The 16,954-nt window shown below is 42.0% G+C and overlaps 1 long non-coding RNA gene across 1 annotated transcript in view; it reads right to left on the reverse strand.

Annotated features, from left to right (window-relative positions):
• The window catches only part of LOC140478797 (uncharacterized), a 28,748-nt gene extending 12,077 nt beyond the window's left edge, over positions 1–16,671 (reverse strand). Inside the window, exon 1 of the long non-coding RNA XR_011960869.1 lies at positions 16,569–16,671. This is a non-coding gene — a long non-coding RNA (uncharacterized lncRNA). The remainder of the gene's footprint in view (positions 1–16,568) is intronic.
• Positions 16,672–16,954: the final 283 nt, after the last annotated feature.

Genomic DNA, 16,954 nt, shown 5'->3' on the forward strand with positions numbered 1-16,954 from the left:
CTCAGGGTCTGTTTTTATTCCTCAGCTGCTTTCTCCAGCGTTTTCTGCATTTCAGGTTTCCAGCTTCAGCAGGGCTCTTACTTAGAGTCATAGAGATGTACAACATGGAAACAGACCCTTCGGTCCAACCCGTCCATGCCGACCAGATATCCCAACCCAATCTAGTCCCACCTGCCAGCATCCGGCCCATATCCCTCCAAACCCTTCCTATTCATATACCCTTCCAAATGCCTCTTAAATGTTGCAATTGTACCAGCCTCCACCACTTCCTCTGGTAGCTGAATCCATACACGTACCACCCTCTGCGTGAAAAAGTTGCCCCGTAGGTCTCTTTTACATCTTTCCCCTCTCACCCTAAACCTATGCCTTCGAGTTTTGGACTCCCCGACCCCAGGGAATAGACTTTGTCTATTTATCCTATCCATGCCCCTCATAATTTTGTAAACCTCTATAAGGTCACCTCTCAGCCTCTGATGCTCCAGGGAAAACAGCCCCAGCCTGTACACCCTCTCCCTGTAGCTCAGATCTTCCAACCCTGGCAACATCCTTGTAAATCTTTTCTGAACCCTTTCAAGTTTCACAACATCTTTCCGATAGGAAGGAGACCAGAATTGCACGCAATATTCCAACAGTGGCCTAACCAATATCCTGTACAGCTGCAACATGACCTCCTAATTCCTGTACTCAATACTCTGACCGATAAAGGAAAGCATACTAAACGCCTTCTTCACTATCCTGTCTACCTGCAACTCCACTTTCAGGAGCTATGAACCTGCACTCCAAGGTCTCTTTGTTCAGCAACATTCCCTAGGACCTTACCATTAAGTGTATAAGTCTTGCTAAGATTTGCATTTTGTTGCCATACGTTAAGGAAGGAAAATACATAGGAACTAGGAGCAGGGGTAGGCCATTTGATCCCTGGGTCCTGCTGGGCCATTCAATAAGATCATGGCTGATCTTTTCATGGACTCAGTTCCACTTACCCACCCGATCATAACCCTTAATTCCTTAAATTTTCAAAAATCTATTTATTTTTGCCTTAAAAACATTCAACGAGGTAGCCTCAATGGCTTCACTGGGCAGAGAATTCCACAGATACACAAACCTTTGGGTGAAAAAGTTCCTCCTCAGCTATTTTGTGTATTGCAAACTCCCAGGAAAAGCAATGAAGGGCAGAATGATTCCAGCACAGAAAGAGGTCATCCGGCCAGTTTTGTCCAGGTCTGTTCTGTGCCAGAGACTATTTTTCTACATACAGATCTGATTCTATTTTGAAGGCCTCCATTGAACCTGCCTCCACCACCCTTCGGGGCAATGGATTCCAGCCTCTCACCACTGGCTGTGAGAATTCATTTTCCTCATCTCACTGCTCTTTTAAAAATTAGAGAAGGACAAGAAGGTACTTTTTTTAAAAAATGGTTATTAAGGGATAAATATCAAACAGACATCAGTGTGAACCCTCTCCCTGGTCTGCAGAATGGTGCAATGGCAGCTTTTATGTTTAAACAAGGTTGAACTCAAAAGCTGTTGTCACCTGTAGTTTTCAGTACTCCCTCGCTCCTTTCACTGGCTTCCCAATCCTTCTTTCCATGAACTGCTATATTTTTCCTGTCTCACTTCCTTATCACTCCCACTCTTGCTCAGCCATGCTGGGTCCTCATTGCCCAGATCATTCAATTCCAAGTCCTTTTCCAAAAACTCTTTCTCCAAAAAGCCGTAGATGTTAGGAGTTGAAAAGTGTGGCACTGGAAAAGCACAGCAGATCAGGCAGCATTCGAGGAGCAGGGGAATCAACATTTCGGGCATAATCCCTTCATCTGGAATGTGGGGGGAGGTGGGGGTGGTGAGGGGGAAGGGAGCTGTGAGATAACTAGGAGGGGGAATGATACTGGGGAAGATAGCTGGGAAGGCGATAGGTGGATGCAGGTGAGGTATGATGGTGAGAGGTTGGAGCGGAGGGTTTAGCAGATAGATGGGAAGGAAGAATGACAAGTGGGACAGTTCAAGAGGGCGGTGCCGAGTTGGAGGGTTGGATCTGGGATGAGTTGGGGGAGGGGAGATGAAGAAACTGGTGAAATCAACATTGATGCCATGTGATTGGAAGGTCTCAACAGGGAAGATGAGGTATTCTTCCTCCAGGCGTTAGATGGCTAGGATTCAGCAGTTGAGTAGGCCCAGGACTTGCATGTCCTTGGGGAAGTGGGAGGAGGCGTTGAAGTGGTCGGCCACAGGGCGGTGGAGTTGTTTGGTGTGTGTATCCCAGCGATAGTCTCTGAAATATTCTGCAAGTTGGAATCCTGTCTCCCTACTGTAGAGGAGACTGACCACTTCAACTTCCCCTACCACTCCACCAAGGACATGTAACTCCTGGACCTCCTCCACCTCCAAATCCTAGCCACTCAATGCCTGGAGGAAGAAAGCATCTTCCGCCTTGGGACTTTCCAATCACATGGCATCAACATCGATTTCACCAGTTTCCTCATTTCCCCTCCCCCCACCTCATCCCAGATCCAATCTTCCAACTCAGCACTGCCTTCTTGAACTGTCCTACCTGTTCATCTTTCTTCCCACCCATCCCGTCCACCCTCGGCTCAAACTTATCACCCATCATCACCCACGTCCATCCACCTATTGCCTTCCCAACTACCTTCCCCCCAGCCCCAGCCCCACCCCCACCCTTCTATTTATCTCTCAGCCCCCTTCCCTCACCACATTTCTGTTGAAGGGCTTATGCTGCTCCTTGGATGCTGCCTGACCTGCTGTGCTTTTCCAGCACCACACTTTCAACTCTGATCTCCAGCATCTGCACTCCTCACTTTCTCCTGTGGATGTTAGGAGTCAATTCAAATTGCCATGCTGGAGATGGATAGATTCTAGCTCAGTAAGAGCATTGAGAACTATATTGAGAACCAATCCTTCAATCAGCATCCCACCCAGACCCATTCTGTCTCCATAACGGTTAGCAAAGAGTCAGAGGAGTTAGCAAAGAGTCAGAGGAGTCGAAAGAGAACAATTCAATAATGTCGATGATCCAAACTGGTACCAGCACCATACTTTCCTGATTTATTTTCCCTTCCACACCCACAGTGTTGTGTCTCATGACATGTCTTGTCTCTTTGTGTATTTACAACCATGTCTAGTTATATGTGCGTGGAACTTTATGAAAGGAGTAAAGTTTATATTATAGAGTTATAGATTAGCTTCTGAATAATGGTCACTAGACTCGAAATATTTATTCTGTTTTATCTTCTCAAATGCTGCTGGGCCTACTGAGTTTCTTCAGTAAGTTTTATTTTTCTTACAGATTAGCTCTTTGACTTGTCTCTTTTTTAGCATTGGTTGAACAGTTGGTTGAAGACAATAAATAGTTATTTTCTTGTTAATGGAAAAGAAAGTGCTATTCTTTGTATCTGATTTGGACAGTAAAATGAGGCAATTTGGTGCTTTAATTAAATGTTTACATTTGTGATGACTCGAGGAATAGTGAGATTTGATTTCCAGTGCACTACTCTGATGAGTCTTGATGACATTTTGGGGGGGGGAGTCTTTGTCCAGGATTTTGAAACAAAGGCAATGTAAGATTAGATGTAGAGTTCGGTAAGTGATGAGGAATAAAAGGAAACACAGGTTTTGTACAAACAAAGAACCTAGAACCTCCAGAACCTGCTAAAGTCTTCCTTCAGGTGGAAGACATAGCTCTGATCTTTTATGAGAGATTCAAAAGCCAAGTTGATTGAAATGGAAAGTAATTTTGAAGTGGAATTGCCTGCCCAGAGCGAAGATGACAGAATTAATTGAAGAACTAATAAAGTATTTGAGCTCAATAAAGATACAGGAGAGACCAGGTATCCAAGCAAAGCGACATCAGAATCCACTCATACTGAGTTGCAGTTAAAGCAGTCCGAACCTGAGGAAATGATGAAAATAACTGGAAATGGCATCGAAAGTGGTGGAAAGAATAAAGAAAGACAAGGAAAGGCAACTGCAATTTATAAAGGAATGGAAATGGAAATGGGAAGGCTGGAATTAGAATTTGAGAAGGAGAAAGAGAAAGAACATTGGCTTAAGATGATGCAGCTAAGAGGGGAGATCTCAGAAAATGAAGGGAGTCCTGATGTGGAGAATTGGAGTCATAAAGTCTGATAAGGAAATGCTCAAGTTTGTCCAGGCCTTAGCCAAACTTGAGGAAAAAGATGTAGATGCAATCCTTATGTCATTTGAGGGAATAAGACAACTAACTGGATACAGTGGGTGAAGGAGAACTGGACACTGTCCATACAAAATAAATTGGCAGATAGAGCACTTGAAATTTATGCTATACTGTCAGAGGAGGCTTCTAAGGATTATAATACTGTAAAATATATTATTCTAGATGCATATGAGTTATGAAAAGGCCAAAAAGGCAAATGTTTTAACATTTAAGGCAACAGAAAACATTGAATTTCTAAAGGTTAGGCAGTGTTATTTTGATTGATGTGAGCATGAAGAGTTGAAACCATATAAAACACTCACCGGGAGATCATTCCCTTGGAAGAATTTAAAGAAGAATGACAGGAGACCTTCCTGAATCATATCAGGTTCTTTTGGGATTTAGACAGTTTTGATGGATAAGGGTTATTTCCACTTGTGGCAAAGTCTAGGGCCAGAGGTCGGCCATTTAAGATAGAGATAAGGAGGAATTTCTTTGTGAATCTGTGGATTTCAATACTACAGAAGACTGTTGAGGCTGTTTTCAAGAAAGAGGTAAGTATAGCTCTTAGGGTCAAACGGCTCAAAAGTTATGGGAAGAAAGATGGATTAAGGTACTGAGTTGAATGATCAGCCATGATCGTATTGAATAGAGAGAGGCCCAAAGGGGTGATTGATGATTCCTGCTCCTTTTTTCATTTTTCTATGAAGTTGGATTAAAAAGACTATTCAAAGCTGAGACCGACAGATCTTCGATCAGGAAGGGAATCAAGGATGTGATGATGCTGCTCCTTTAACAAGGTTATGTTGTCCTTAGTTTTTTTCAAAAGGGGTTGTAAAAGGCAGAGTATTGACATGGCTACCAGAGACTGCCAAAGTTAACAAACTGAGAAAGCCTTTAGGTTTTGTTTAAAACAGTTGTACAATGAAAAGGGAGTGGCCAGTTCTCCCAGTTCAAGGAGTTTTCTACTTTGGTTTAGGTTTCGCAGTGAGAAACTGCTAGGGTCAGAGAAGCAGCTACAGTGAAAAGAGGTTCTGTGCTTTAGCAAATGATCCCTGGCTGATATTCTCTCTCTAACATCTCTCCTGTAAGGTCCTAAGTTTGAATTTACCTTTTTTTGCCAAAGGATGTGGTTATGGGAATGTTGCGAGAAATTGAAACAGTACCTTTAAGTTGCAATAGAGTTGGCTGGGGTTTCAGATAGGTTGTTATTTTATATTCTGTTCTCTTTTGTTCGTGTTTCATTCGGTATTCTGTCAATAAATTCTGTTTTCCTTAAAACTGAGTGGAGTGATTTTCCAGCTGCATCACTCCTAGAATAGTCACTGTACATCTGCCTGAAACAACTAAAAACATTTGGGTCTGGGCTACCTTCTTAAAATATTTTAGGGGGTCTGGCCTGGTCCATAGCAAGGGCTATAGGGAAAAAGCAGGAAAATGGAGTTCAGGGTTCTCTGATCAGTCATAGTTTCCTTGAGTAAGGGAGTAGTCTTAAAAGCACTGAACAGTTTACTTCTACTCCTACACCTTATGCTCTTATAATCCAAAGTTGTAAAGCAGACCTATTTCACGATAGATTTTTAGTTTGGCTGGCAGACTTACACCTCTTATTTCCATAATATAATGCTTAAAATATGCTGAAGGCTATGTTTATTTTAACAATTCTAGCATGTATCTCATCAATATGCTAGGGCATCAACAATAAGGTTATGTAGAGAGGTTACTTGAACTTGTATGCATTCCTTGGCATATCACAAGATTATGTGGTAATTTTATTGGCGATTGTTAGGAATTTGAATGACAATAAGAACCTTACTTATATTGTATGTGTCATGGTCCCACATGGTGAACTGTGTGGAATTCTCTACAACAAAAGGCTGTGGAGGTTAAGTCACTGAGCATAGTTAAGATAGAAATAGATTTTTAAAGATAAAGGTCCTAAGAGGTATGTGGAAAGAACTGGAGTATGCTATTGAGATAGAAGATCAAACATGATCATGCTGAATTGTGGAGCAGGGTTGATGGGTAGAATGGCCTACACCTGCTCCTATTTCCTGTGTTTTATGCACATTTAATTCATTAAAAAGTCACAAAGCTCTTCATTTAAGGACAGGTGAAATTGGAGCTAAGGTTCATTATTTGTTTTTTCTTGACTGCTGTGCTATTCACCAAGACCATGGTCTTCTACCTTAACACTATCTTCACACACTATCCCATCTAATTTAACAAGCTCATTTATCCACCTCAGGAGTATTATCAATACAATCTGGTACTGAGCCTCAAAAGGAGCCATTACTGCAGAAGCCAAAATGCTTAGTCAAAGGTGTTGATTTTAAGGAGGGTTCCAAAGAAAGAAAGTGAGATTTGATTTGATGTATTATTGTCACATGTAGCAAGACAGAGTGAAAAGTTTTTATTTGCCTGCTGTTCAGACAAATCATACCTTATATAAGTATATCAGGGTAATAGAACAGAATGCAGATTATAGTATTATAGTTGTAGAGAAGGTGCAGAGAAAGATCAATTAGAATATATGAGAGGTCTGTTCATAAGTCTGATAACAGTGGGGAAGAAGCTATTTGTGAACCTGTTGGTAGATGTTTTCAAACTTTTGTATCTTCTGCCCAATGGAAGAGAGTATAACCAGGATGGGAGGGGACTTTAATTGTGTTGGTTGCTTTCCCGAGGCAGTAGGAAAGTGTCAGCGGAGTCAGTGGAAGGTTTGTGTGATGGACTGGGCTGTGTTCACAACTCTCTGTAATTTCTTGCAGCCTTGAGCAAAGCAATTGCCATACCAAGTGTGATGCATCTAGCTAGGATGCTTTCTATGGTGTGTCTATAAAAATTGGTCAGAGTCATTGTGGACAATCTGAATTTCATTAACCATCTGAGGAAGCAGTGATGTTTGTATGCTTTCTTGACTGTAGTGTCGATATGGACAGAACAGGTTAGATTGTTGGTGATCTTTACTCCTAGGAACATGAAGCTCTCGACCACTTCCTCCTCAGCGCCATTGAAGTTGATACAGTCATGAGTGCATAAGGAGTACAGTTTGGGGACAAGTACGCAGCATCACAGAGTGCCAGAGTTGAGGATTATTGTGGAGGAGGTGTTGTTGCCCATCTTTACTGATTGTGGGCCAGGAAGTCGAGGATCCAGCTACAGAGGTGGGAGCAGAGTCTAAAGTCTCGGAGTTTGGAGAAGAGTTTGCTTGAATTGTGGTGTTGATGACAGAACTAAAGTCAATTAATAGGAGTCTGATGTATCAGGTAAGTTCTTGTTATCCAGATGTTCCAGAGATGAGTGCAGGGCCAGAGAAATGGTGTATGTTAGATGAATACAGAAATCTCAGAGGGTTCTGAATCTAAAGGAGATTATAGAGACAGGGAGGGGTGAGGCCATGGTGTTAGTTGGAAACAAGGATAAGAACAATTAAAACAAATTGTTGCTCATAGAATTCAAATAGTGAGCTCAAGGATGATTACCACAAGTTAGGACACAGCAGAGATTTGAAATCACCCTAAGTTTATGGGGGTAGTATGTGGGAAAGCTTTCAACACTGTGGGTGCATCCACACCTCAAAATGACAATCCACTATCTTTAGCAATAAGTTCTGCCCTAACTATCACTGTCCCAGTCCATTGTTAGGACCCCAGCTAATAGCCAAAACCTTTTTCCCAGGGCAGGCGAGTCCAAAACTAGAGGGCACAGGGTCATACAAGTTTACAATGTGAAAGCAGACCCTTTGGCCCAACTTATCCATGTTGCCCAGTTTTCACAATTATATTTAATGTGAGCCAGGAAAGTTATGAAAATATTTAAGGGCAATTATTCGCACAGACAGTGGTATGTCTGTGGAATGAGCTAGCAGAAGAAGTGGTGGTGGGGGAGTCTGGTACAATTACAACTTCTAAAAGGCATCTGGATGGGTACATGAATAGGAAGGGTTCACAGGGACCACAGCCCAATACTGGCAAATGGACCTATTCATTTAGGACAGTTGATCAGGATAGATGAGTTGGGTTGAAAGGTCTGTTTTTATGCTGTACAACTCTGACTCTAAGTCAGATCCCAGAGTGAGATGTTGCTTGATAGGTCATAAGTTTTAGTATTGAAATTTGTTTACCATGGAGGTCAGTCACAACAAAGAACATACAAAGTTTACTTCATAAATGAAAAAAGTGTATTTTATACTGTAAAAACCAAAGATCTTTTTACAAATATCAGAAAGAACATTATAACGTTCACAGCAATCATACAGGTACAGATGGCATGGTGGCTCAATGGTTGGCACTGCTGCCTCACAGCGCCAGGGACCCCAGTTCAATTCCAGTCTTGGTCAACTGTCTACGTGGAGTTTGCATATCCACCCCTGTCTGTGTGTGTTTCCCCCGAGTGCTCCAGTTTCCCCCCACAATCCAAATCTGTGCAGGTTAGGTGGATTAGCTGTGGGAAACACAGGGTTACAGGGATAGGGTAGGGGGTTGAGTGTGGGTGAAAGGATCTTCAGAGAGTTGACGTGAACTTGTTGAGCCAAATTGTTTGTTTCTGCATTGTGGGGATTCTATGAGATACTTACAATGAAAGATCACCCTGTCTCTACTTCCTTAGTAGGTGGTCATGGATATAATTGATTTCTTTTTCACCCTCTTCTATATTCACTCAATACTACTTCTTCAGTGAATGTCTCTTCCTGAGACCCTTAAACAAGCTGCAACCTCAGATCATTTATTTATTCTTTAGAACTGGGAAGGGCTGAAAAATGATGATTCTTATGCTCTTGACAAAAAGGATGGTAAAGCCAAGTGGAAGAGATGGTAAGAGTAACCAGGAAAAGAGGCAAGGGAATGTTAGTGATGGTATAGTAGACATCTAAATGAATTATAAGTATTAGACTCTGTATGAGAGGGCAAGTGAGAGACTTTGTGGAGGCAACCAATTAGATTGTGTCCAACTCAGTAATAAAGAAGTTTATGAGCTCTTCACTCATCCTGTTGCAGGTAAGGATGGAGAATATAAGAGAAGATTAGATTAGATTCCCTACAGTGTGAAAACAGGCCCTTCGGCCCAACTAGTCCACACCGACCCTCCAAAGAGTAACCCACCCAGACCCATTTCCCTCTGACTAATGCACCTAACACTATGGGCAATTTAGCATGGCCAATGCACCTGACCTGCATATCTTTGGACTGTGGGAGGAAACCAGAGCACCCAGAGGAAACCCACGCAGACACAGGGAGAATGTGCAAACTCCACACAGTCACCCAAGGCTGGAATCAAACCTGGGACCCTGGTTCTGTGAGGCAGCAGTGCTAACCACTGAGTCACCATGCCACCCAGATGATATAAGAAGGCAAGTTACTGTAGAGGAAAGCAGCCAAAATATTTTTTCTTTGCATTCCAAAAATGGTCCTGGAACAGTGAGCAGTGTTAGATGACAAGAGCTGTTTTATGTGTTTAAGCCAGACCTGACAGTGAATGACTAAATCATCATTTTCTTTTGAGTCTACATCACTTGGACTCAAGGAAATGGAGTTGGGACTGAATCAGAGGGAATGGCCACAATGAGAGATAGGAATAGTTTCATTCGAGATTAGAACAACAATGGAAGTGAATGTGAAATCGTACAAATTGACAAATGCAGAAATGTTATGTTGAACAAAAGGCCAAAGGCAAGTTTTTGAAAGTGTTGCTGTAGGTGAACTGGAGGATAGATATTGCAGGAACATTTATAGAAAGCAGTGTGGAAATGGTGCAAGAATTGGAAATTGCCTTATATGTGAGGCAACTAGAAAGACCACGTGAGATGACAAGGCTGAGGGGTGACCATGAATAAGAGTTAGGGAGTTTTCTTTTGGGAAGAAGAGTTTTAAGGTGGATAAGAGGGCTGTGAACTCAGAGGGAGAGAATGTGATGGAATTTGATGGAGGTTTAAAATCAGTAAGGATAAGAAGTTGTTTATTGCAGTCGCTAGGTAAACAGTGGGGAAGTTTTGATTTGGAAATGCCGGTGTTGGACTGGGGTGTACAAAGTTAAAAATCACACAACACCTGGTTGTAGTCCAACAGGTCTATTTGGAAGCACTAGCTTTCGGAGGTGCTGCTCCTGAGAATAGAGTGGGAAAAGGAACTAAAAGGGTAGACATAGGAAACATTCCTTCTCTGAAAAGCCGATAGGAGTCTGCTATCTCCTCCCATTAAAAAGCCCTAAACTCTTGCACAGATAATTTGACATCTGAGATCAATAGATTGTTGCCAGGCAACAATGAAATGGAGTCAAAGCAGGTCAGTGGAATTCAGATGCAGATTTGCAATGATCGTACTGATGAATGGAAATGCTCAAGAGGATGAATGGCCTTCTTTGGTTCCCCTATAGGTTTTGACCTTGTGCCTGAAGGTAATGAAATGTTGTAGGGAGGGAAAGGGAGAGGGTCTCAGAAGGGGCGATTCTCAGGGTTGATTATTCACGCCAACAGTGGAAATGCACTAGTTATACTTGGAACTGGTATGAATGGAATCACGAGCAGTCAAATATTGGACAGCACTGGAGAAAAAATGGTGGCGGACGATTATATTGAGGAGTGAGATAGAGGGGTTAGACTGGGAGGGATATTAAATGGGGCTGGGATTGAAGAGAGTCAGTTGAGTTAGACTGGGTGAAATACGAAACAGTGCTGGTAGTGAGGGGGCAATGGGAGTAGACTGGATAGAGCATTAAATGGTACTGGGAGTACGTGTGTAGTAAGATTAGACTTGATGGGATAATAAAGGGTGTAAAAACTGAGAGGGAGAATGGGATTTGAAAGTGAATAAATTTTCAGCCCAAAAGAAATCAAGAGAAAAACGGGAAGGAGGAACTTAAAACAAGACATCAAAGGCGCTGGGAAAGAAAATCCAATCTAAAAGCTGACACATGCCCAGGACTAGATGATTTGCACCCTAGGGTGCTCATAGAAGTGACTGCAGATATATTCAAGGTATTGATTAAAATCTTCCAAAATTGCTTAAAGTCTGCAAGGGTTACCTGTGAGTTGAAAAATAGCAAATGCAACATCTTTTGTCAATAGTGATGAAGGCGAGGCAGAAAGCAGGAAACTATAGGCCAGTTAACTGAATATTTACCACCGGGAATTGTTGAAAGCAAATATTAAGGAGGTTATAGCAGGATATTTATAAACTCATAAGTTGATACAGCTGAGTCAAAGTGGTTTTCTAAACTGCAAATGCAGTTTACCACTCCAATAGTGGCTTTTGAAGAAGTAACCAGCTGCGGGGATATCAAGGGAGGTGAATTTGGAGTTCCAAAAGGTATTTGATAGGGCACTACATTTAAGGTAACTACGGAAGATCAGGATAGATGGTGCAGGGGTAACATATTAGAAGGATGGTTTAGCTGGCAAGAAGCAGAGGAAAGGGATGAATAGATCTTGTCTGGTTTGCCAAGCTGTGACTAGTGAAGTGCTGCAGGCATCATTGAGGGAACCTCAATTCCACATATTTGTATTGTTACACCTCACTGGGAGAGAGCACTAGAAATCAAGCCCCACAGTTCCTGGACGCATCCCTCAAATTGAAAATTTTATCAAAGCATGTAGAGTTCCCCAATTTATTAGACCAGGTTAATGGGGCCAGGTTTCTGTATTTTACAAGAATTACTAGCACTTTTTATTCACCCATGGGACATGGGGTTCGCTGGCTGGCCAATATTTATTGCTCATCCTTAACTGTCCTTGAGAAGATGATGGTGAACTACCTTCTTGAACTATAATAGTCCATGTGCTGTAGGTTGACCCATAATGCTCTTAGGGACGAAATTCCAAAATTTTGATCCAGTGATGCTAAGGAACAGCAATATATTTCCAAATCAGGACAGTGAGTGATTTGGAAGGGAACTTGAAGGTAGTGGTGTTCCCATTACTCACTGCCCTTGACCTTCTAGACGGAAGTGGTTATGATTTTACAAGGTGCTGTCTCAGGATATTTGGTGAATTAATACAAATAAATAGATTCATAGAATCCCTACAGTGTGGGAACAGGCCATTTGGCCCAACAAGTCCACACCGACCCTCTGAACAGCATCCTACCCAAATCCACTTCCCCACCTTATTACTCTACATTTCCCCTGACTAATGCACCTAGCCTACATATCCCAGAACACTATAGGCAATTTAGTAGAGCCAATTCATCTAACCTGCACATCTTTGGACTGTGGGAGGAAACTGGAGCACCTGGAGGAAACCCATGCAAACATGGGGAGAACATGCAAATTCCACACAGTCACCCAAGGCTGGAATCAAACCTGGGTCCCGGGCTCTGTGAGGCAGCAGTGCTAATCACTGAGCCACTGTGCCACCCCACTTATGATCTTATGACTGAAATGGAAAGAGTGCACTATCTTGCTCTAGTCCCACCAGTCCACAAGTCACAATATAAACTTAACTGTTTAAACTGGTTCACAATATGACCAATCAAATACTTTTGTTAGACTTAGATGAAAAAGATCCATTATCAGATTTCCTTAATAAACATGATTTATTAAAAAAAATTATTCCACCAAAATTCAAAACTATTGAACAAATTTTGGAGAATAAAGTATAATTGTCTATCCCTCTAAAAATCAAAAGTATTTAAACACACTCATGCACAGACACACACACATAGACTTGCACATGCATACAGCTCAGGTTAAAGAAAAGTAAAACAATTTCTCTCTGCAGATATTAATAAAACATTTTTGGCCCATAAGTATAAATTCTTGAAAGGCAAAAAGGTTATAGTTTATAATGCTCAAATGGCTGTCAATCTGATGCTCTGGTGCATAAAGACAGTGATCGATGAACGTATGTAGCTGTCCTTCAGGATAGAGTCATGCAGCATAGAAACAGACCCTTCAGCCCAAATCATCCACGTCAACCAATTTTCCTAAACTGAACTAGTCCCATTTGCCTGCATTTGGCCCATATCTCTCTAAACGTTTCCTATCCATGTATGTGTCCAAGTGTCTTTTAAATGTTGTGATTGTACCTTCCTCTACCACTTTTCCATGCAGTTTGTTCCATACATGCACCACCCTCTGAGTGAAAAGGTTGCTCATTAGGTCCCTTCTAAATCTTTCCCCTCTCAACTTAAATCTATGCCCTTTCATTTTGGAGTCCCCTACCCTGGGGAAAAGACTTTAGCTATTCACCTTGTCTATGTCCCTCATGGTTTTATAAACCTCTATAACAGCACCCTTCAGCCTCTTATGCTCAGGGAAAACAAAACCCTCCTTATAACTCAAACTCTCGGTAATATCTTTATTTCACCCTTTTCAGTTTAATAACATCCTTCCTATAGCAGGGCAATCAGAATTGCACACAGTTCTCCAAATGTAGCCTTACCAATGTTCTTTTGTAGATGCAGTTATTGAGGAGATGACAACTCTTCCAGTGAGTTTTCATATGAGAGGAGCAAGACCAGGGATCCAGGTACCAAAATGGTCCCACAACAAGGGCTCCTTGCTGGCAACAGAAGAGCTGAGTTGGGAAGCTTCTTTCTACAGGAAGCCCTTAACACTTCAAACAATCTTGAAAGCAGAAAATTGAACCTGACAGTCATAACCCAAGCAGGTGGGTGCTCAGGAAACAAAGGTTATGACAAGAATATATGACCAGTGGAGTGCCACAAGGATTGGTGCTGGGCCCTCTACTTTTTGTCATTTATATAAATGATTTGGATGCGAGCTTTAGAGGTACAGTTAGTAAGTTTGCAGATGACACCAAAATTGGAGGTGTAGTGGACAGCGAAGAGGGTTACCTCAGATTACAACAGGATCTTGATCAGATGGGTCAATGGGCTGAGAAGTGGCAGATGGAGTTTAATTTAGATAAATGCGAGGTGCTGCATTTTGGGAAAGCAAATCTTAGCAGGATCTATTCACTTAATGGTAAGGTCCTAGGGAGTGCTACTGAACAAAGCGACATTGGAGTGCAGGTTCATACGTCCTTGAAAGTGGAGTTGCAGGTAGATAGGATACTGATGAAGGCGTTTGGTATGCTTTCCTTTATTGATCAGAGTATTGAGTACAGAAGTTGGGAGGTCATGTTGCGGCTGTACAGGACATTGATTAGGCCACTGTTGGAATATTGTGCGCAATTCTGGTCTCCTTCCTATCAGAAAGATGGTGTGAAACTTGAAAGGGTTCAGAAAAGATTTACAAGGATATTGCCAGGGTTAGAGGATTTGAGCTATAGGAAGAGGCTGAACAGGCTGGGGCTGTTTTCCCTGGAACATTGGAGGCTGAGGGGTGACCATAAGATTTACAGAATTATATGGGGCACGGATAGGATAAATAGACAAAGTCTTTTCCCTGGGGTCGGGAGACCAGAACTAGAAGGCATAGGTTTAGGGTGAGAGGGGAAGGATATAAAAGAGACCTAAGGGACAACTTTTTCACACAGAGGGTGGTACGTGTATGGAATGAGCTGCCAGAGGATGTGGTGGAGGCTGGTACAATTGCAACATTTAAGAGGCATTTGGATGGGCATATGAATAGGAAGGGTTTGGAGGGATATGGGCCAGGTGCTGGCAGGTGGGGATGGGATTGGGTTGGGATATCTTGTCGACATGGATGAGTTGGACCAAAGGGTCTTTTTCCATGCTATAAATCTCTATGTCTCTATGACTACCAAAAAATGTCATGTCAAAAAAAGTCCCAAAGTCCTTTAAATAAAATTCATAAAAAGACAAATCCAGGTATCCACAGTCCTTCAAACTCAAGACAATCATCCGAGGAGCAGGAGAATCGATGTTTTGAGCATAAGCTCTTCATCAGGACCAATGATGAAGAGCTTATGCTCAAAACATCGATTCTCCTGCTCCTCGGATGCTGCCTGACTGGCTGTGCTTTTCCAGAACCACACTCTGGACTCTGTCTCCAGCATCTGCAGTCCTCACTTTCTCCCACCTTGCAGGTAAAAGGCCTTATATAATAGAAATCCACATTCTAGAAGGCAATGGAGGCTGACTCATTAAATACATTAAAGGCTGATTTTGGTGGAGTTTCAATTGTCAAAGGAATCAAGAATTATTAGGGCAGGTAGGAAAATGGAAAGGACTAAACCCAGAGCAACTATGAGCTTATTGAATGAACGAGGAGTTTGAAGAGCTGAATAGTCTATTCCAAATTTGTAAAATCTTATGAAATGTATTGCTGGTTGTTCAAAGGAGAGATAGACGAGACTCTGACCATCATTGTTCACCTTGTCTTCATACAGGCTTGGTGCTGGGGTGGAGTCACAGGCAGACAGGGTGGTGAAAAACGCATTTGGTACACTTGTCTTCATTGGTCAGAATATTCAGTATAGGAGTTGGGACATCATGTTATGGCTTTACAGGACATTGGTGAGGCCACCTTTAGAACACTGCATACAATTCTGCTTACCCTTTCATAGGAAGGATGTTGTTAACCTTGAGAGGGTGCAGAAAAGATTTACAAGGATGTTCCTGGGATTGAAGGGTTTGAGCTATAGGAAGAGACTGAATAGGCAGGGGTATTTTTCCCTGAAGTGTCAGAGATGGAGGGTAATCCTAGAGAGATTTATAAAATCATGAAAGGCATGAATGGGATAAATAGCCAAAGTCGTTTTTCTAGGGTGGGAGATCCCAAAACTAGAAGGTATAGGTTTAAGGTGAGAGAGGAAAAATTTTAAAAGGACCAAGAGGGTAACTTTTTCATGTAGAGTGTGGTGTATGTGTAGAATAAGCTGCCAGACGAAATGATGAAAGTGGGTACAATTACAACATTTAAAAAACATCTGGATGGATATATGAATAGGAAATGTTTAGAGGGATATGGGCCAAATGCTGGCAAATGGGACTAAGTCAGATTAGGTTTAGGTCAGTGCAGACAAGTTGGACCTAAGCATCTGTGTCCATGCTATAAGACTCTATGGTTCTCTGACTGGAAGAGTTCTAATATTGTCACTCTGTTTAATTAAAGGAGGGGATGAATAGGAAGATTAATAGTGCTGCTGGAGTTAGCTGCTCAGAAGGAGAGAGAAGGGGTTTGAGACATCTTACATGCACAGCATTGATCACTTTTGAAACACACCTGTGTCAGGGAAGATGTGCAAAAGATAGAGAAAACCACAGTTGGTGATTGCAGGAAAATATAAACAAGGAAAAGTTGTTTTGCTGAAGGCAAGTTCCTGTCTGATTAGAACATTGATAAAGCAAAACTGGCAACAAACCAGTTCTTCTGGCTTTTGCGAACATTAGAATCTAAACTACACTGAATCGCTGCCGAACTACAGAACATCAGACCAGCAAGCTGCTTGTGGAAATTAACAAACTTTACAAAAACAATTACTTTCCATGTCCCCTCCACTTATCTGACTCACCTCCTGTTGCTGTTTGATCAAGACTTGCCAGTAAACAAATCACAGGTGACGATGATGTGTCTGTTGCATGGATCTCATTCTGGAATCAGATCCAACCAGTTCCACCCCTGTTTTGAATATTTTTGAAAGGTGCAGGAGGGTGGAACACTTTTCCTTATTTTGACGCGTCTCTGTTCTGCAGTACAGGCTATATTCACTGAGGATACTTGGACTGCATACCCCATACTTTTCAAATTTCCCACAGGAAGCTGAAAGGCATCCCTGAGAGTCAGAATACTGTACTGTCTGTGATTTATTTCCAGCCCCTTCCTCTCCTTCTCTCTCTCTTTCATTGCCTTGAAATGGTCAAAATCTAGTATCTACCTTCAATCAGGATCCGAGGAAAA

This window comes from Chiloscyllium punctatum, chromosome 6 (assembly GCF_047496795.1).
Source record: "Chiloscyllium punctatum isolate Juve2018m chromosome 6, sChiPun1.3, whole genome shotgun sequence".
Taxonomy (NCBI): domain Eukaryota; kingdom Metazoa; phylum Chordata; class Chondrichthyes; order Orectolobiformes; family Hemiscylliidae; genus Chiloscyllium; species Chiloscyllium punctatum.